Below are 22,872 nucleotides of genomic sequence, written 5' to 3'. Positions count from 1 at the left end.
AGAACTTTATCTTTCGGTCACGTTGATTCTCTACCTCATTCTGAAATTCCTTGAACTTTTCAAAGGTCTCAGACTTGTGTTTCATCAAGTAGACATACCCATATCTACTCAAGTCATCAGTGAGAGTGAGAACATAATGATATCCTCCGCGAGCCTCAACCCTCATTGGACCGCACACATCGGTATGTATGATTTCCAATAAGTTGGTTGCTCACTCCATTGTTCCGGAGAACGGAGTCTTGGTTATTTTGCCCATGAGGCATGGTTCGCATGTGTCAAATGATTCATAATCGAGAGACTCTAAAAGTCCATCAGCATGGAGCTTCTTCATGCGCTTGACACCAATGTGACCAAGGCGGCAGTGCCACAAGTATGTGGGACTATCGTTATCAACTTTACATCTTTTGGTATTCACACTATGAATATGTGTAACATTACGTTCGAGATTCATTAAGAATAAACCATTGACCATTGGGGCATGACCATAAAACATATCTCTCATATAAATAGAACAACCATTATTCTCGGATTTAAATGAGTAGCCATCTCGTATTAAACGAGATCCAGATACAATGTTCATGCTCAAACTTGGCACTAAATAACAATTATTGAGGTTTAAAACTAATCCCGTAGGTAAATGTAGAGGTAGCGTGCCGACGGCGATCACATCGACCTTGGAACCATTCCCGACGCGCATCGTCACCTCGTCCTTCGCCAGTCTCCGCTTATTCCGCAGCTCCTGCTTTGAGTTACAAATATGAGCAACGGCACCGGTATCAAATACCCAGGAGCTACTACGAGCACTGGTAAGGTACACATCAATTACATGTATATCACATATACCTTTAGTGTTGCCGGCCTTCTTGTCCGCTAAGTATTTGGGGCAGTTCCGCTTCCAGTGACCCTTCCCTTTGCAATAAAAGCACTCAGTCTCAGGCTTGGGTCCATTCTTTGACTTCTTCCCAGCAACTGGCTTACCGGGCGCGGCAACATCCTTGCCGTCCTTCTTGAAGTTCTTCTTACCCTTGCCTTTCTTGAACTTGGTGGTTTTATTGACCATCAACACTTGATGTTCCTTTTTGATTTCTACCTCTGCTGACTTCAGCATTGAAAATACTTCAGGAATAGTTTTCACCATCCCCTGCATATTGTAGTTCATCACAAAGCTCTTGTAGCTCGGTGGGAGCGACTGAAGGATTCTATCAATGACCGCCTCGTCCGGGAGGTTAATGTCCAGCTGGGACAGGCGGTTGTGCAACCCAGACATTTTGAGTATGTGCTCACTGACAGAACTATTTTCCTCCATCTTACAACTATAGAACTTGTCGGAGACTTCATATCTCTCGACCCGGGCGTGAGCTTGGAAAACCATTTTCAGCTCCTCGAACATCTCATATGCTCCGTGTTGCTCAAAACGCTTTTGGAGCCCCGGTTCTAAGCTGTAAAGCATGCCGCACTGAACGAGGGAGTAATCATCAGCACGTGACTGCCAAGCGTTCATAACGTCTTGGTTCTCTGGGATGGGTGCTTCACCTAGCGGTCCTTCTAGGACATATGCTTTCTTGGCAGCTATGAGGATGATCCTCAGGTTCCGGACCCAGTCCGTATAGTTGCTGCCATCATCTTTCAGCTTGGTTTTCTCTAGGAACGCGTTGAAGTTCATGTTGACATGAGCGTTGGCCATTTGATCTACAAGACATTTTTGCAAAGATTTTAGACTAAGTTCATGATAATTAAGTTCATCTAATCAAATTATTTAATGAACTCCCACTCAGATTAGACATCCCTCTAGTCATCTAAGTGATACATGATCCGAGTCGACCAGGTCGTGTCTGATCATCACATGAGACGGACTAGTCATCATCGGTGAACATCTCCATGTTGATCGTATCTTCCATATGACTCATGTTCGACCTTTCAGTCTCTGTGTTCCAAGGCCATGTATGTACATGCTAGGCTTGTCAAGTTAACCTAAGTGTTTTGCATGTGTAAATCTGTCTTACACCCGTTGTATGTGGACGTTAGAATCTATCACACCCGATCATCACGTGGTGCTTCGAAACAACGAACTGTCGCAACGGCGCACAGTTAGGGGGAACACTTTCTTGAAATTATTATCAGGGGTCATCTTCTTTACTACCGTCGTTCTAAGTAAACAAGATGCAAAAACATGATAAACATCACATGCAATCAAATAGTAGTGACATGATATGGCCAATATCATATAGCTCCTTTGATCTCCATCTTCGGGGCTCCATGATCATCTTCGTCACCGGCATGACACCATGATCTCCATCATCATGATCTCCATCATCGTGTCTCCATGAAGTTGCTCGCCAACTATTACTTCTACTACTATAGCTAACGGTTTAGCAATAAAGTAAAGTAATTACAAGGCGTTAAATCATTGACACGCGGGTCATACAATAATTAAGACAACTCCTATGGCTCCTGCCGGTTGTCATATTCATCGACATGCAAGTCGTGATTCCTATTACAAGAAAATGATCTCATACATCACAATATATCATTCATCATTCATCACAACTTTTGGCCATATCACATCACAAAGCAATTACTGCAAAAACAAGTTAGACGTCCTCTAATTGTTGTTGCATCTTTTATGTGGCTGCAATAGGGTTCTAACAAGAATGTTTTCTTACCTACGAAAAAGCCACAACATGATTTTTCAACTTCTATTTACCCTTCATAAGGACCCTTTTCATTGAATCCGCTCCAACTAAAGTGGGAGAGACAGACACCCGCTAGCCACCTTATGCAACTAGTGCATGTTAGTCGGTGGAACCTGTCTCACGTAAGCATACGTGTAAGGTCGGTCCGGGCTGCTTCATCCCACAATACCGCTGAAGCAAAATAAGACTAGTAGTGGCAAGAAAGTTGACAACATCTACGCCCACAACAGATTTGTGTTCTACTCGTGCAAAGAGAACTACGCATCGACCTAGCTCATGATGCCACTGTTGGGGAACGTTGCAGAAAATAAATTTTTTTCTACGGTTTCACCAAGATCAATCTATGAGTTCATCTAGCAACAAGAGAGAGGAGTGCATCTACATACCCTTGTAGATCGAGCGGAAGCGTTCAAGAGAACGGGGTTGAGGGAGTCGTACTCGTCGTGATCCAAATCACCAGAGATCCTAGCGCCGAAAGGATGGCACCTCCGCGTTCAACGCACGTACGGTCAGCGTGATGTCTCCTCCTTCTTGATCCAGCAAGGGCGAAGGAGAGGTTGATGAAGATCCAGTAGCACGACGGCGTGGTGGTGGATGCAGCAGGGATCCCGGCAGTGCTTCGCCAAGCATTTGCGGGAGGGAGAGGTGTAGCAAGGGGGAAGGGAGGCGCCAAGTGCAAGGGTCCGGCTGCCCTCCCTTCCCCCCTCTATATATAGGGTCCCCAGGGGGGCGCCGGCCCTAGGAGATGGGATCTCCTAGGGGGCGGCGGCCAAGGGGTGTGCCTTGCCCCCCAAGGCACGTGGAGGCGCCCCCTCCCCTAGGGTTCCCAACCCTAGGCGCAGGGGGGCCCAAGGGGGGCGCACCAGCCCACCAGGGGCTGGTTCCCCTCCCACTTCAGCCCATGGGGCCCTCCGGGATGGGTGGCCCCACCCGGTGGACCCCCGGGACCCTTCCGGTGGTCCCGGTACAATACCGGTGACCCCCGAAACTTTCCCGATGGCCGAAACTCGACTTCCCATATATAATTCTTTACCTCCGGACCATTCCGGAACTCCTCGTGACGTCCGAGATCTCATCTGGGACTCCGAACAACTTTCGGTTTACTGCATACTAATATCTCTACAACCCTAGCGTTAACGAACCTTAAGTGTGTAGACCCTACGGGTTCGGGAGACACGTAGACATGACCGAGACAGCTCTCTGGTCAATAACCAACAGCGGGATCTGGATACCCATGTTGGCTCCCACATGCTCCTCGATGATCTCATCGGATGAACCACGATGTCGAGGATTCAAGCAACCCTGTATACAATTCCCTTTGTCAATCAGTATGTTACTTGCCCGAGATTCGATCATCGGTATCCCAATACCTCGTTCAATCTCATTACCTGCAAGTCACTTTACTCGTACCGTAATGCGTGATCCCGTGACCAGACACTTGGTCGCTTTGAGCTCATTATGATGATGCATTACCGAGTGGGCCCAGAGATACCTCTCCGTCATACGGAGTGACAAATCCCAGTCTCGATCCGTGTCAACCCAACAGACACTTTCGGAGATACCCGTAGTATACCTTTATAGTCACCCAGTTACGTTGTGACGTTTGGTACACCCAAAGCATTCCTACGGTATCCGGGAGTTACACGATCTCATGGTCTAAGGAAAAGATACTTGACATTGGAAAAGCTCTAGCAAACGAACTACACGATCTTGTGCTATGCTTAGGATTGGGTCTTGTCCATCACATCATTCTCCTAATGATGTGATATCGTTATCAATGACATCCAGTGTCCATAGTCAGGAAACCATGACTATCTGTTGATCAACGAGCTAGTCAACTAGAGGCTCAGTAGGGACATGTTGTGGTCTATGTATTCACATGTGTATTACGATTTCCGGATAATACAATTATAGCATGAATAAAAGAAAATTATCATGAACAAGGAAATATAATAATAATCCTTTTATTATTGCCTCTAGGGCATATTTCCAACAACTGGGGTGTGTAACTAAGGAGGAGGGCACCGCACACGGCTAAAAGATAAACTTGTGTGTCCTAGGGTGCCCCCTCCCCACTTATATAAAGGAGGGAGGGGTGTCGGTGTCAAAACCGGCAGATCTCGAGTAGGGGGTCCTGATCTGTGCGTCTTAGGCTAATGGTAACAGGAGGTAAGGGACACAATGTTTACCCAGGTTCGGGCCCTCTCGATGGAGGTAAAACCCTACTTCCTGCTTGATTGATATTGATGATATGAGTAGTACAAGAGTTGATCTACCACGAGATCGTAGAGGCTAAACCCTAGAAGCTAGCCTATGATGATTATGATTGTGATCGTCCCTCTAAGGACCAACTCTCCGGTTTATATAGACACCGGAGAGGGCTAGGGTTTACATGGAGTCGGTTACAAGGAAGGAAATGCCCCTGAACCAGGCTTCAATAACGATGAGTCCAGCACGCAGTCTTGTCTTCGGCATTGCAAGGCGGGTTCCATCTCCGAATACTCCAAAGTACCTGTTGCAACGAACAGTGTCCAGCTTCCCATCAATGTTGTTCTCCTCGGCTTTTGTGCCTCAATAATGACCATCTCCACGTGTCGAGCGAATACGAGGAGCCGAGGCATCTTTGCATTTTCCACCCCCGGTCCGGCAGGCTAATCGTCTATTAAAGAGATGGGGATTCTTAGATCCAAACCTCACCTTCTTCCCTCGAGCAAGCATCCAACAGAGTGCTCCGAAAAAAACCATTCCAACATGGCCGGTCGCCTCAGCTCTTCTTCTCGCTCTCCTCGCTCCAAGCCGGGTGACTGGGAAGAGTGTTCAGTTCCTCACAGCCGTTTGATAGAGTTACAGACCCAAGGGTTTCTCCCACCGGCGTTCATGGTCCCCGTCCGAGCTGGAATAGCCACCTATAATGGAGGGGAGCAAGCGGAGGGATCTCCTAATCCATCTCCAGAGGAGCAAATATGCCTCATCCCGCATCTGCTAAGGGGCGTCGGGTTTCCTATCCACCCATTTCTTCGTGGGCTCCTAGAGTTCTACGGCCTCCAGTTGCATAACTTCACCCCTGCCTCCGTGCTGCATATAGCAGGATACGTTGCCCTTTGTGAGCTATTTCTAGGCTGCGAGGCTCACTTTGGGTTATGGAAGAAGCTGTTCTGCCTTGTCCCCCGCAACCAGGGAGAATCCCTATGTCAGGTGGGCGGAGCCGAAGTATGGCGCATTGCCGAGACCGGATACCTATCCGGTACTCCCAAGAAGGCACCGGAGAACTGGCCTTCAGAGTGGTTTTATGTCGATGATGTTCCCCTTCTGGATCCAGTCCGGACAGGTCTCCCCAAGTTCAGTAACGCCCCGCCGAGGGCACGTCGAAACTGGCGCCCTCGGGGCCCCCAAGAGGAGGATACCAGAGAATACACTTCCTGATGAGCAGGATAAAGTTACTGGCCAAATCCGGGCTGACGATAATCGAGGTTATGGCAATATGCATAATGCGGGGAGTGCAGCCGCTTCAATATCGGGGGAAGCCCATGTGGCACTTCAACGGGTAAGATGATGCCACCGCTGTGGCTGTAAGGTCCGGACTCCGCCACTGCTCTGGCGAGGATATTGTCCGATCTGTATAAAGGAGAAGAAGAAGAATTCCTTCACATTTAACCGCGGGATGGGTTTTCTATGTACAACCCCCCAAGCTGGGTAAGTCATCATTCTTTCCCCCGCTTCACTCATTCTGGCGTTCTTCGTCAAGATTATTTACCTCGATATTTCGAGCAGGAACTGAGGAGGGTCGTAGAAGGAATCTCCAACCCCTCCCCGCAGCCAGAGGACCCCGGAAGAGCCCTCTGATCCAGGACTCGAAGAAGATCCGGATATTACTGTGGAGCTCGTCAACGGGATATTTATCAGGCAAGCTGCGACGGCGCCTCGGTGGCTATTACCGCCGACTATCCCGGACTGCTACCTACATCACGTGTAAGCCAAGCCAAAAAACCCTATCCTCCGAAGATGACTCCTTTCTGACGCCATGCCTTACACCTTAAGTGTCGTATTTTTGTAGAGACGACGGTCAGAGCGCGACGCCGAGCCCCTGGGGACTCGTCGACAAAGGGTGTCCGGATCGGGCAGGCTTAAGAGGAAGGTGGTTAGGGCCGAAACGCCGCTACAGAGGTATGGTAAGAACTTGCTGTGTGATTATTGTGTTTGCAATGTAACAGTATCCTTCGTGTCCTAGCAGAAAGAGGAATAGGCGGATTATAACCGCTTCGAGAGAGGAGGCGGATGGGGCCGATGCCGCATTGTCCTCCGACAGAGGATGCAGATATGCTCTCCGCCACGAATTCCGAAGTAGAGAGCGCCATGAATCACCGGCGCCGACGGGCGGTACTTCGCAACAACATCTTTTTCGAAGAGGCTTTTAATGCTTTCAATTCGGGAGATGCATATATCCGAGCTGCTCAAGGCGGGCTTGCCCGAGCGACGGACCAGTATACCAAAGATATACGGGTAAGAAAATTTGATAAGCATGTATAGCAGTAGCCCCTGAGACTTGAAATGGTTGGAACAACTATTTTAAGGATCAATTTATGCACAGGTCCTTGTAGATAAGAATGAGCAATTGTCTCGGGAGCTGGAGGAGTGCAAGGCCCAGCTGAGGGCCACGGTTGCCAGGAATCCCAGAAGGCCTCATCTGATAACATTTGTCTCAATTGTACGAAGATGTACCAGTTAGTAAGTGGCTCGTATGATAAGTCTAACAGAAAATTCTGCAGACAATACCGGGGTGAATCCGGATGTTGTAAGAGATAACGAGTCGCATCTCCAAAGGCAGCGAAAGCTGGCGAGCGTGTTCTTACGCAAGTTAGGCAGGAGAAGAACAATCTTCAAGATGCCAATGTCCGGCTGGACGTCGAATTAAAAGATGTCCGTGCTCAGCTGGCGGACTCCGTGAAGGAGAACAAAAGGCTTCGTCGCGGCATTTATGGTAAGTGCCTAGATGAACTGTAGTATAGCTCGGCGAGGAAGCATATTGAAATAAATTTTATTTGTAGGCATGCTGACGGGCCGCCCTGAGGAGAAGATGCCCGCGTCTGCAGGCGATTTGCTGCAAGACCTCTCACAGCTGCACGAGCGAGCTCGGCAGGTGATGCAGGGCATTGCTCAGGCCTTGTGGCCATCAAGCTTCCTGCCGAAGGGCATGGCAGAGCTCGTGGATATGCTCAAGGAGCACGGCGGCGCTTCCTGTTGTGGAAGATGTCAGCCTGCCGACAAGGTGCAAGAGAAGCCTGGGCTATGGTGAAGACGCGCTACACCAAGCTGGACCCGAACCATATGACCAAAGTCGGACCGGCGGGGCCAGATGGGCAAGAAATTCCCGTGAGTCTGGTGTATGACCAGGTAGCGTTAGCCGCAAAGTATTCCCAACAGGATTGTAAGCTAGATAGACTGTTGGATGGTATAGAGGAGGAATATAGTCAGTCCAAGTGACTGTGTAATTCAATGGACATAAGTAGTCCCTAGCCGGATTAAAATCATTTGTCATGGCGGACCTTTTCGCTTCAGCCCCCGGATCCTACAGTCCGGGGTGTATCCGAATACCCGCTCAGTTATACAGAACCGGGGTATGCGTGGAAACCAGGCGTAGGGGTCATAAGTGCTTGAATAGACAAGTACCCAGCTAGTTATGTTATATTACATGGATAGTAAGAAACATCTTCCAGGGAGAATAGTTCCGTTAGGGGTTCCTTTCCCTGGGTACGCATGCGACGATGCACATGTCCGGACTGCGAACAAGGACGCAGGATACAAAACTTCTGGGGATTTATATTGTAATAAACGAAAACATCTTTTGTTCACCGACCGAATATTCCCTTAAGGACGCTAGCTTTAGGCTTCACCCAGTCTGAGGTACACATCTGGCTGAACTGGCAGTAACAATCGCAGAGGTGCTCCCTTTATGCCCTAGCCGAATTAACAGGAACATAGGGCATAAACACAAGAGCCGAGCAACCCAGCATGGCCACATCTTAAGTCATATCGATGCATATAATGGTGAATAAAAGGCACATATGGAAAAAGAACGCATATGTGATGGGCAAAAAGCCGTTAAAGTAACTATATTTAGCTTCCGTATAGGAAGCCCCCAGGTATTGCTTACACACGTAGTGCGGCCGGAGTGATCCGGGCGTCCGCACTATATTAAGTACTTTGTGCGAAGAGGAAAAAGGTCGAGAAAGGAAAAGGGAGGGGACATAATTTAAAAGGAGGGGGTAAGGAGATGAACACTGAGTTCGGCGCTAGGCGTAGAATCTCCGGAGTCTGGCCGTGTTCCATGGGTTCGGCTCGAGTCTGTTATCGGATGCATTACGTAAGCGGTACGCTCCTCCGGTGAGAACTTTATCAATGATGAAGGGACCCTCCCACTTGGGTTTGAGCTTGTCCTTCTTTTTCTCCGGTAGGCGTAGAACGAGTTCGCCAATATTATAAGTTTTGGCCCGCACTTCTCTGCTTTGGTACCGTCGAGCCTGCTGCTGATAGAATGCGGAACGGGCTTTTGCGACGTCGCGCTCCTCCTCCAGGGCATCTAAGTTATCCTGCCGATCTAACTCGGCTTCCTTCTCTTCGTACATGTGTACGCGAGGCGAATCATGTATTATGTCGCAGGGTAGTACTGCTTCCGCTCCGTACACCATAAAAATGGTGTATATCCGGCGGTGCGATTCGGCGTGGTCCGCAGCCCCCAGAGTACGGAGTCGAGCTCTTCGACCCAGTGCGTGTCCGACTCTGTCAAGGATCGCACTAGTCTGGGTTTGATGCCGCTCATAATGAGACCGTTTGCACGTTCGACCTGGCCGTTTGTTTGGGGATGGTAGACGGAGGCGTAATCGAGCTTAATGCCCATGTTGCCGCACCAGGTTTTCACTTCATCGGCTGTGAAGTTTGAGCCATTATCAGTGATGATGCTGTGGGGGACGCTGTATCGGTGTACAACCCCGGATATGAAGTCTATCACTGGTCCGGATTCGGCCGTTTTGACTGGTTTAGCTTCTATCCATTTGGTGAACTTGTCCACCATGACCAATAAGTATTTTTTTCTTATGGCTTCCCCCTTTAAGGGGTCCGACCATATCCAGCCCCCAGACCGCAAAGGGCCAAGTGATGGGGATTGTTTGGAGAGCGGTAGGGGGCATATGGCTCTGATTGGCAAAGAGCTGGCAACCGACGCAGTGTTGGACAAGGTCCTGTGCGTCTGCTTGGGCTGTCGGCCAATAAAAGCCTATACGGAAGGCCTTGCTGACTAGTGCTCGAGCCGCGGCGTGGTGCCCGCCCAGTCCGGCATGGATTTCAGCCAAGAGCTGCCGCCCTTCCTCTTCGGAGATGCACCTTTGGAGCACTCCGGTCGCACTTTTCTTATAGAGTTCCCCTTCATGGACTTTGTAAGCTTTAGAACGCCGCACGATGCAACGTGCTTCATTCTAGTCTTCGGGGAGCTCCTGCCTATTTAGGTAGGCTAAGAAAGGTTCAGTCCACGAGGCGATTACAACCATGATTTCGTGGGCCGAAGATGTTATTTCGGTGGTGGAGCCTCCAAGTATGTATGATGGTTCGGAATCTGGGGGTGTATTCGGATCCGTGCTAGTGTTGCCGGACTCCCCTTCCCATACCACAGATGGTTTGAACAGCCTTTCTAGGAATATGTTAGGTGGGACAGGGTCGCGTTTAGCACTGATGCGGGCGAGGATATCCGCCGCTTGATTGTTTTCTCGAGCCACATGGTGGAATTCGAGCCCCTCGAACCGAGCTGACATTTTGAGGACGACATTACGGTAGGCCGCCATTTTCGGATCCTTGGCATCAAAGTCTCCGTTTATTTGTGATATTGCGAGGTTTGAATCCCCACGTACTTCCAGGCATTGAATGCCCATAGAGACTGCCATCCGAAGACCGTGCAACAGAGCCTCGTATTCGGCTGCATTGTTGGAGTCTGTGTATAATATTTGGAGTACGTACTGGACCGTGTCTCCGGTGGGAGACGTCAGGACTACACCTGCTCCCAATCCGGCCAGCATTTTAGAGCCGTCGAAGTGCATGATCCAGTTAGAGTACGCGCCGTACTCTTTAGGGAGTTCGGCTTCTGTCCATTCGGCGACAAAGTCAGCCAGTACTTGCGACTTGATGGCCCGCCGTGGCTTGTATGTTATGTCGAATGGAAGGAGCTCGATGGCCCATTTAGCAATCCGGCCCGTAGCGTCGCGGTTATTTATTATATCGTTGAGTGGTACTTCGGAGGCCACCGTAATCCAACACTCTTGAAAGTAGTGTCGTAGCTTCCGGGATGCCATGAAGACCGCGTATGCTATTTTTTGATAGTGTGGGTATCGGGATTTGCATGGGGTGAGGACCGTGGATACGTAATAAACCGGCTTCTGGAGCGGGAATTTGTATCCGTCAACCTCTCGTTCGACGACGAGCACTGCGCTTACAACTTGATGTGTTGCAGCTATGTACAGCAGCATAGGTTCGCCAATATTTGGCGCTGTTAGGACTGGATTACTGGCCAATAAGGTCTTTATTTCGTCCAGTCCGGCCGCGGCTGCATCCGTCCACACGAAGTGTTCGGTGCGCCGAAGAAGGCGGTAAAGAGGTAATGCCTTTTCTCCTAACCTGGAGATAAAGCGGCTTAAGGCAGCCACGCATCCAGCTAGTTTCTGGATGTGCTTGAGGTCTGTTGGTATAGCCAACTGCGACAGAGCTCAGATTTTTGCCGGATTCGCTTCAATTCCTCTATTGGAAACAATGAAGCCCAACAGTTTCCCAGAGGGGACACCGAAAACACATTTTTCCGGGTTCATCTTGATGTCGTATGTTCGGAGGTTATCGAACGTAAGCCTCAAGTCGTCTATTAGGGTTTCGACGTGTCTTGTTTTTATGACCACGCCGTCCACGTATGCCTCCACTGTTTTGCCGATTTGCTTTTCCAGGCATGTTTGAATCATGCGTTGATAGGTTGCGCCGGCATTTTTAAGCCCGAAAGGCATAGTGTTGAAGCAGAAAGGACCATATGGTGTTATGAAAGCTATTGCAGCTTGGTCGGACTCTGCCATCTTTATTTGATGGTATCCAGAGTATGCATCGAGCAAACACAGCGAGTCGTGTCCTGCTGTGGCATCGATGATTTGGTCGATGCGAGGGAGGGGGAAAGGATCCTTGGGGCAAGCCTTATTGAGGTCTTTGAAGTCGACGCATAGGCGTCAGGATTTGTCCTTCTTTGGCACCATTACCAGATTTGCCAGCCAATCCGGATGCTTGATATCTCTGATGAATCCGGCCTCGAGTAGTTTGGCTAGGTCTTCCCCCATGGCTTCCCGTTTGGGCTCTGAGAACCGCCTTAGAGTTTGCTTGATAGGCTTGTATCCTTTTAGTATATTGAGGCTGTGTTCGGCCAGTCTGCGTGGGATGCCCGGCATGTCCGATGGGTGCCAGGTGAAAATGTCCCAATTCTCGCGTAGGAAGTCTCGCAGTGCGGCGTCCATTGTGGGGTTCAACTGTGTCCCGATGGAAGGTGTCTTCGTGGGGTCCGTTGGATGGACCTGGAATTTGACTATCTCGTCTGCGGGTTTAAATGAGGTGGACTTGGGTCGCTTGTCGAGTATCACGTCGTCCCTGTCCACGGTGGCACGCAGCGTTGTTAGTTCTTCGGCTGCTAGGGCTTCGGATAATGCTTCCAGGGCTAGTGCTGCGGTTTTGTTTTCGGCGCGAAGTGCGACGTCCGGATCACTGGCTAGAGTGATGATTCCGTTGGGTCTGGGCATTTTAAGCTTCATGTACCCGTAATGGGGTATAGCTTGAAAGCTTGTAAACGCGTCCCGCCCTAAAAGGGCGTGGTATCCGCTGCTGAAAGGAGCCACTTGGAATGTGATTTCTTCGGACCTGTAATTCTCCGGGGTGCCGAATACCACATCGAGTGTGATTTTTCCCGCACACCGCGCTTCCCGACTAGGGATAATTCCCCTGAAGGTTGTGCCGCTTTGTTCAATGCGGCTTTTATCAATTTTCATCTTGTTGAGTGTTTCTTCGTAGATCAAGTTTAATTCGCTTCCTCCGTCCATGAGTACTTTAGTGAGCCGAAAGCCGTCCACGATTGGGCTAAGGACCAGAGCGGCTGGTGCCTAGACGGTCTGGAATCGAGGTTCATCACTGGCATTGAAAGTTATAGCAGTGTCGTTCCACGAATTTATTTTTGCCACGTGGCAGATTTCAGCGGAGCTTCGATGAGCTCGCTTGCGCCTATTGTTTGAGGCGAAAGTCTCAAAGACTGTTAGTACCGTATTGTGTTCTTTGGCAGGATGTTGTTCTGCTTTATGGCTTACAAGAAGATCCTCGCCACTTTTTGCTACCTGCCGGAGTATCCAACATGCCCTAAGGCTATGGGTTGGTGTAGTGTCCGGCGTACTGTGAAGTTTACATGGCCCATTGAGCCATTCTTCCAATACGGTTCCACGCCCTGGGGTGGGCTTTGGTTTCTTGGGGATTGGATTGGCCGACTTACGAGAGTTCGCCCGTTTAGCTCGGACAAAGGTTTTGGTGAGAGCCGGACTATCCCAAAATTCTGTTTGGGTTTTCCAGGCGCTTTCCATCGCACAGTACTTCTGTACTATGGTTGCCAAGTCAGCAAAGTGTACTATGTCACGGTGACTTATAGCGTTAAGGAGTCCTTTGTTCATGCAGTTTTTGCAGAAAAGTGAGACTGCGTCCTCCTCACGACAGTCCTTGACCTTATTTAGCACAAGGAGGAATCTGGCCCAGTAGCAATGTACTGTCTACTGGGGCTCTTGTCTGATATGGGAGAGACGGTTTAAGTCCGGGTGGGTGGGCGTAGCTGAATCTGGATTCTAATCCGATCTAACGCCCTGGGGCAGGGAAGCTTCCGGGCTTGATAGCTCGGGATCCAGAATGCTGCCCAATTTCTTCGGCCCAATACCCGATTCTAAGTCCGGGGTCTGGGTCATGTCTTTCCTTGAGCGGGTGTCCGGCTCAGGGAGCTCGGTGATCCGGACATAACTCGTCCATAAGATAGAGGGTAATCCGTATGTGGCTCCTCCACTACCGCTATCTCGTGGGTGGCCGGCGGGAATTTAATGTCCCTTTGGTCGGGTTTAAGCCCGATCCGGTCATAGTTTGTGGCAACTCCCAAAGCGGCGATGCGATCCAAGAGCTCATTAAGAGAGGAGAGCTCCATCGGATCCATCTGTTCGGCGAGTTTTGAGTCGACGTGGAAGCTATGCGTGATGACCCGAGAGGTCATCGTCCGTGCGACAGCCGATGGGGCAGCCATGATGAAGCCGCCTAGTCGGAGAGTTTGGCCTACAGCCAGCGCTCCCCCAGAAGTGATGTTGTCCTTGACAACGAGACGGGCCATCGAGCCTTGCGGCGACGACACATAGGAACTCTCAATGAAAGCACCAATGTCGGTGTCAAAATCGGCGGATCTCGGGTAGGGGGTCCTGATCTGTGCGTCTTAGGCTAATGGTAACAGGAGGTAGGGGACACAATGTTTACCCAGGTTCGGGCCCTCTCGATGAAGGTAAAACCCTACTTCCTGCTTGATTGATATTGATGATATGAGTAGTACAAGAGTTGGTCTACCACAAGATCGTAGAGGCTAAACCCTAGAAGCTAGCCTATGATGATTATGATTGTGATCGTCCCTCTAAGGGCCAACCTCTCCGGTTTATATAGACATCGGAGAGGGCTAGGGTTTACATGGAGTCGGTTACAAGGAAGGAAATATAATATCCAGATCGCCAAGCTTGTCTTCCACGCAAAGGAGAGTCCCATCCGGACACGGGACGGAGTCTTGAGTCTTGTATCTTCACGCTCCAACAGTCCGGACAAAGTGTACAGTCCGGCTGTCTGGATACCCCGTAATCCAGGACTCCCTCAAGGGGGAGGCCGGCCGGCCCTTGCTAGGCACGTCGGGAGAAGGGGAATCCTACTAGGACTCCAAGTCCTAGTAGGTTTCCACGTAAAGGAAAAGGGGGAAGGAAGGGAGAGGGGGGTCGCGCCCCCAACCCATTGGCCAATTCGGACTGGGCTTGGGGGGTGCCACCTCCTGGCCGCTGCCTCTCCTTCCCACTAAGGCCCACTAAGGCCCATCAACTCCCCGGGGGGCTCCGGTAACCCCCCCCCCCCGGCACTCCGTTTATACCCAAAATCATCCGGAACACTTTTGGTGTCCGAATAACATGGTCCAATATATCAATCTTTATGTCTCGACCATTTTGAGACTCCTCGTCATGTTCGTGATCTCATCCGGGACTCCAAACAAACTTCAATCATGAAAACACATAAACTCATAATACAAATCATCATCGAACGTTAAGCGTGTGGACCCTACGGGTTCGAGAACTATGTAGACATGAAAGAGACACCTCTCCGGTCAATAACCAATAGCAGAACCTGGATGCTCATATTGGCTCCTACATATTCTACGAAGATCTTTATCGGTCAAACCGCATAACAACATACGTTGTTCACTTTGTCATCGGTATGTTACTTGCCCGAGATTCGATCATCGGTATCATTATACCTAGTTCAATCTCGTTGCCGGCAAGTCTCTTTACTCGTTCCGTAATGCATCATCCCGCCACTAACTTATTAGTCACATTGCTTGCAAGGCTTATAGTGATGTGCATTACCGAGAGGGCCCAGAGATACCTCTCTGATACTCTGAGTGATAAATCCTAGTCTCGATCTATGCCAACCCAACCAACACCTTCGGAGACACATGTAGAGCATCTTTATAATCACCCAGTTACGTTGTGACGTTTGATAGCACACAAGGTGTTCCTCCGGTATTTGGGAGTTGCATAATCTCATAGTCAGAGGAACATGTATAAGTCATGAAGAAAGCAATAGCAATAAAAATCAACGGTCATAATGCTAAGCTAACGAATGGGTCTTGTCCATCACATCATTCTGTAATGATGTGATCCCGTTCATCAAATGACAACACATGTCTATGGTCAGGAAACTTAACCATCTTTGATTAACGAGCTAGTCTAGTAGAGGCATACTAGGGACACTTTGTTTTGTCTATGTATTCATACATGTATCAAGTTTCCGGTTAATACAATTCTAGCATGAATAATAAACATTTATCATGATAGAAGGAAATATAAATAACAACTTTATTATTGCCTCTAGGGCATATTTCCTTCAATAGAACCTATGGCTGAGGCATAGGGAATGAATTTCATTTTCTCTCTATCATCTGCAGTGGTCGGGCTTTGAGTATGACTCAACTTCACACCTTGTAACACATGCAAGAACCCTTTCTTTGACTGATCCATTTTGAAAACTTTGTCAAGGTATGTGGTTTGTGAAAGTCCTATTAAGCATCTCGATCTATCCCTATAGATCTTGATGCCCAATATAGATGCAGCTTCACCGAGGTCTTTCATTGAAAAACTCTTATTCAAGTATCCTTTTGTGCTATTTAGAAATTCTATATCATTTCCAATCAACAATATGTCATCCACATATAATATCAGAAATGCTACAGAGCTCTCACTCACTTTCTTGTAAATACAGGCTTCACCGTAAGTCTGTATAACACCATATGCTTTGATCACCTCATCAAAGCGTATATTCCAACTCCGAGATGCTTGCACCAGTCCATAGATGGATCGCTGGAGCTTGCACACTTTGTCGGCACCTTTAGGATCGACAAAACCTTCTGGTTGCATCATATACAACTCTTCTTTAAGAAATCCATTAATGAATGGAGTTTTGACATCCATTTGCCAGATTTCATAATCATAAAATGCGGCAATTGCTAACATGATTTTGACAGACTTAAGCATCGCTACGGGTGAGAAAGTCTCATCGTAGTCAACTCCTTGAACTTGTCGAAAACCTTTTGCAACAAGTCAAGCTTTGTAGACAGTAACATTACCATCAGCGTCAGTCTTCTTCTTGAAGATCCATTTATTTTCTATGGCTTGCCGATCATCGCGCAAGTCCACCAAAGTCCATGCTTTGTTCTCATACATGGATCCTATCTCAGATTTCATGGCCACAAGCCATCTGTCAGAATCTGGGCTCATCATAGCTTCTTCATAGTTCGTAGGTTCGCCTTGGTCTAGTAACATGACTTCCAGGACAGGATTACTGTACCACTCTGGTGTGGATCATGCTTTGGTCGACCTGCAAGGTTTGGTAGTAACACTAGTATAGCGAGGTGCTATAGAAATGGTTTTTAACCCCTTTCCGTGATGGCATTTGCAATCGTCGCCTAGTGAGTGACTACGATAGGGGGGGTTCTTCCCACATGACCTAGAAACCGCCGGGGATATGCCCTCCTGGCACACACGCTCGACAAAATGAGGTCGTGTGCGACCGGCGAGCAATCAAATATGGTTATACGTACAGTAGTGCTAAAAAAATCTATTATACAGGTGAAATCATTTCCGGTCGTTAGTTCATCCGACACAGTCAGTCCCTGCTAAACGTTTCCGTTCGTATATACATCCCACATAGTTGCTCCAAGGAAAACATTTTTGTTCGCAGGTACATCACACACAATTTTCCCGTTAAATCGTTTGTGATATGTTTCCATTGCACACGGTATTAATAATTTTATCGTTTACATTATTGAATGCATCACAGACGGTGCGTAGAAAAAATTGTGTGGCAAAGGTTGTCCATCACACACAGTTTTTATGTGGTACACGTTTGCGCCAGGTGGCCTAACGCAAACAGTTTTCAAGAGGATATCGTGTGTGATTGTTCATTAATCCAACACGGTTTATTCCTAGAAACTGTGTGTGTTGCCTGAGGTCATCGCCCACGGTGTTTTCTCAATAACTGTTTGGAATAGAAAACCTAATTAGCAGGCTAATTACCCTATTATTAATAATCCATTTATTAATCTAATTGACATTTCATATTAAGCACACAATATATTTCATTTTCATAATTGAAATACATCAGAGTACAACATCATATAGCTTCAGCACTCAGCTACCCCATTACACAATTGCACCAGCACCAAGTTTCACATGCAACATCTATAACCTTTCGAAATTAGCATCATAGGCGGTACATAGATAGATGTATCTCATCTGGAAAACTGCTAAAGCAGAAGGCGAATATTGAGCCTTCATTGATGTTGAAGGTCTTTGCAACTTTAGGCCAGTGCCTGTGGATGATTGACCGTCCATCCTTCGTCATGTTCAGGAACACTTCAATATTGAGCCATGGGTGTTGTATGAATACCTTCCTCGCCTCCTGACCATACAGGTGGTTTGAGAGGTAATCATCAGTGAACTGCTTTAGAAAGGCCTAAAAACAAGGATGTGCATAAATATCTTCTCTATATTGGGAATGGGGCAAAGGAATAAAAAAGGTAAGGTATAATAGTTAGTACCATCCTGTAGTGAGCTGATGTCTTCTTCATTGTGCAGACAAAGATCTTGTTGTTTCTTGTCGCTAATTTCTTTATCCTAACAATCTTTCTGAGTTTCTTGACTTGACTGATATTCATGGACAACTCATTTCCCCATATGCAAAAAGGGTAACAGTGGGTCAAAACCTCTGACGGCAGGACCTACATGTGCAAGACCAAATTGTTAAAACCCTAAATATTAGAATGGTTCCCGCAATTGCACAATAATGTGCTATTAGACAAAGGACCATGCATGTGCAAACCTCGATTGTAAACCTCAATGCTTCCCATTGTTTCCCTGCAACACATATAAGGTAGTTAGTGATCAAGTTAAGTGAGGGTTCGCATGCTATTAGTAAAATATGTTGATGAAAAATAAGCACATTGCAGATTCATCAGATTAATTCAAGCCACATGGAAAACCCATTTATCCAAACCAAGCATGATTAAGAACTAGGAAATATAGCAATTGTATATGTTTCTCATGTATTAAGTGCAGCCAAATTCAATTATTCCTCACATGCACAACAATACAAAAATCTACCCATGACAGTTGGACATCGCATTGCAGAATTGAATGAAGCAGTTAACTAAACACCACAACAAATGAACCATACATTGACTGAGCACCACATTGCACAATATAACATACTCCTAATAGAAGATCAGATAGTTAACCAAACCAAGCATGCTTAACAACTTGGAGATATAGCAATTGTATTTGTTTCTCATGTATTTAGTACAACCAAATTCGATTTATTTCTCACATGATATATAATAACAGAATGCACCCACAACAATTGAACATCGCATTGCAGAATTGAACCAAATAGTTAACTAAACACCACAACAAATGAACCAAACGTAACTAAGCGCCACATTGCACAATGTATAACATACTAGAAGATAAGACAGTTAACCAAACCAAGCATGCTTAACAACTTGGAAATATAGCAATTGTATTAGTTTCTCATATATTTTGTAAAGAAAAAATCGATTTATTTCTCACATGGAAGACAATACAAAATTGCACCCTGAAGAATTGAACATCACATTTGCAGAATTGAACCAAATAGTTAACTGAACACGACAACTAATTAACCAAAAAGTTAATAAGTGAGCACCACATTGCACGACATATAGAACATATACACTAGAGCAACATATTGCATGGTAAAAGTAGATAGCACAATTCACTAGAATTTGTTAAGGAAAGGCAGTAGCTAGCAAACTGAACATGGGTCCTTATAGTAAGCTAATAAGACAAGCTACTCCTCATTGTCGGAGATATCGATGACGATTGGCTCCTTGGACATGGAAGAGGGCAAGGCCTCCGCATCATGGGTGCCCTCGTCGTAGTGGTGAGTTGGCTGAGCCACTCCAGGCACCAACCTGCTGGCTCTCGAATTGAGGTAAGCACGTGCACGCTGAGAAAACACCTCATAGTCTTCATCGAAGGCATAGAGGGTGGCCTTGAGAAAACGCTATGAACTATGGTTTAAAGCAGCCAACCGCGTCGCGGCGTCGGTGCACGAGGCATCGATGGTGGCCTCGACGGCAAGGTGCTCCTCCAAGATCTGGGGGTCGGCACGAATGGCAGCCATTGTGATCTCATCCGCGCGTGCGGCGGTGATTTGCTTCTCCGCTGCCAAATGCTCCTTGAGCTCCTGGCTATACTGCATGCACCATGGCTTAGGGCAGTGCTTATTTGGTGGAGGGGTCGATGATTTGGGTGGAAGGTGTCGCGCCGGCGGTCAGGGCATGTGGGATTTGGAAGGAGGAGGAGGGTGGGAGTCGGGTGTGGATTACCTGCCTGGATAGACGAGGTCGAGTAGCGTGAAGGAGGGTCACCGGCGAGGAGGCAGCGCTGCAAGCAAGGAGTGAAGATTCCAACTTGGAAAGGAAGGCGGAAATAGGGGAAATGTGGCTTTTGGTAAGGGGGAGGGGCGGGGAGGTAGATATTTCCGCAGAAGCCAAAAAATTTGAATCAGTTCAGTGAAAAACTTGGCACACAAAGTGTCATCAGACACGGTCCCTTATTCAGCACTGTGTATGATATGTGAACATCACAAATGATTCAGATAGCTTAACCCGTGTGTGATGAGTTTGAACGTCAAAAAATTTGGTTCGAATTTCCCTAGTTACAGTGGTCATCCACATCATTGCATAATTTGCGTACATAAAGGAGACTACAGCACACCCACACTTCTTAATCAAGCAATTTCAGCAATTAAATAGAGCTAGCTGACGTAAACGTTACTCTAACAAATTAAAGACCGGCTCTCTTAATTAAACAAAACAAAGAGTACAACTATGTCTGGTGCTCGTCGATCTCCGCCGCCTCCTCCATGTCCAGCTCGTGCCCGATGATCTCCTGGGGAAGGGGCTCCATGGCATCCAATGCACCATACTCGGCAAGCATCTCGCCATCCGCATCCGCCATATCTTTGGAATAGACCACCACGAGCTTGGCGTGTGCAGCCGTGATCTTGGCTTGGGCGGGTTCCGTCATGGCAAGGTATGCCGCACAGGAACGGACGCCTGCTCGAACGCTCTCGACGATTGCTAAGTCTTCAGTCGTGGGTTGCCGACCTTGTCGGAGAAGTTTTGTTCGATTTGTGTGGTGACCGCCCTGAGCTGGGCGTGGGTGGCCTTGACATGGTCGTGGGCGGCCTCCAGCAGGGCTAAGGACGCCGTTGCAGAACATACAGTTGTTGTGCCACTCTCGCCAGTTGCTATCCCTGAGGCAGATGTTGGTGCCGCCACCTGAGAAGCAACAGCGGTCGTTTGGGCTGCCTTGTCCGCTCGGTCACAGATTGCAGGCCGCACTCGTGAAGCTTGTTAGCACGCGCCTGGCGGCTGCGGCCGCGCTCTCGCCGGAGTGGGCCGCCGAAGTTGCCCTCACGAAGCGGTTCCACGTCCCCATCTTTCACCGGCGACGACTGAACAGTGAAATGATATTTGGGGAGCGAGCTAGTGTGCTTGACACGTCGGCTATGGACTGTAGCCGATGCACCTTCTCGCGTAAGCCATATGCGTACTATACACCGACGGTACTCCAGGATATTTTGTATTCCATCTCACACGATTGGTGATAAAAACTGTGTGCGATCTACTTGATTTTTCGTCTTGATTTGAATTACATAATGGGGTCACAGCTGTAAAGGATGGTGTCTGAATTGCTAGAACTTTTATCTGCAGTGAACATGCAACTATAGGTGTGTCGTCAAAAAATTGGAATTATTCAAGGTTCGCTTGGACATTTTTATACACTAACTTGGTTTTCTAGGCATTTCAGGTGCACAATTCAAAATTAAACTACATGCACATGCTCCGGTGCACCAAAAAGGGTTGTAAAATGATATATGTGTCCATGGGTTGATGCTTATGTCCCATTCAAGAAATGGGATGAATTTCAAACACCACGGCACCATGGCTCTCCGGCAAACGTTGAGGTGCTTGCTTTGTAATTCTATTAAATACAAAACTCGTCTGAAATTCATGAACCTTGGCATGCTATCATGGAACAACATCAACATGCTAGGGTAAAACAATATTGTCCCATTTGGGACAGGTTATGGTATAAGCTTCTCGCAAACCAGAGATTCTCTCACAACAAGCCTGATGGTTTAGGTAGGGAACGTGCACCTTGGGGGATGAAATGATATTTGTTGCCTCTTCTTACTTTCAATTTTTTTCTCATGTCAACATAGAACAACAGGAGTGTTGTGCAATTTTTGGGATTTTTGGGGTTCGCTTGGACATTTTTATACATTAACTGAGGTTTTTATGCATTCATGTGCATAATTCATGTGCATTCCAGTGCATATAAACGGGTTGAAAAATCAAATGTGTGTCCTTGGTTGCAACCTTAGGTCCCAAGCAAGAAATGTGAATGAATGTCAAACACCTTTGCCACCGTCGCTCGGCCGCTAACATTGAGATATATGGTTTTAAAATTCTAGTAAACCAAAAACTCGTCTGAAATTCATGAAACTTGACATGCTAACATGGAAAGGCATCAACATGCAGTGGTAAAATATTGTCCCCTTTGGGGCAGGTTGGGATATAAGCTTCTCACAAACCAGAGCTTCTCGCAACAAGCCTCGTGGTTACGGTAGGGAACGTTGGATGAAACGATATCCATTGCCTCCTCTTGATTTCAACTTTTTCTCTAGTGCCACATAGAACAACAGGAGTGTTGTGTTAAATTTTGGAATTTTTCGGGGTTCGTTTGGATAGTTTTATACATTAATTGAGTTTTCAATGCATTTATGTGCATAATTCAAATTTGAACTACAGACACATGCTCTAATGCATATAAATTGGTTGAAAATTCAAATATGTGTCCTTGGTTGCATGCTTAGGTCCCATGCAAGAAATGGGAATGAATGTCAAACACCCTGCCACCGTCACTCGGCTGCAAACATTGAGATACCTGGTTTTTAAATTCTAGTAAATCCAAAACTCGTCTGAAATTCATGAAACTTGGCATGCTATCATGGAGCGGCATCAACATGCCATGGTAAATTTTTTGTCCCATTTGGGGCAGGTTTGGGTATAAGGTTCTCACAAACCAGAGCTTCTCACAACAAGCCTGATGGTTTCAGTAGGGAACATTTCACCTTTCTGGATGAAACAATATCCATTGCCTCTTCTCGATTTTAATTTTTTCTCTAGTGTCAACATAAAACAACAGGAGTGTTGTGTTAAATTTTTGGAATTTTTTGGGGTTCG

Source organism: Triticum aestivum, chromosome 4B (assembly GCF_018294505.1).
Source record: "Triticum aestivum cultivar Chinese Spring chromosome 4B, IWGSC CS RefSeq v2.1, whole genome shotgun sequence".
In the NCBI taxonomy this organism is placed as follows: Eukaryota; Viridiplantae; Streptophyta; class Magnoliopsida; order Poales; family Poaceae; genus Triticum; species Triticum aestivum.
The sequence above is the reverse complement of the archived record's forward strand: the minus strand, read 5'-3'. Positions refer to the sequence as shown.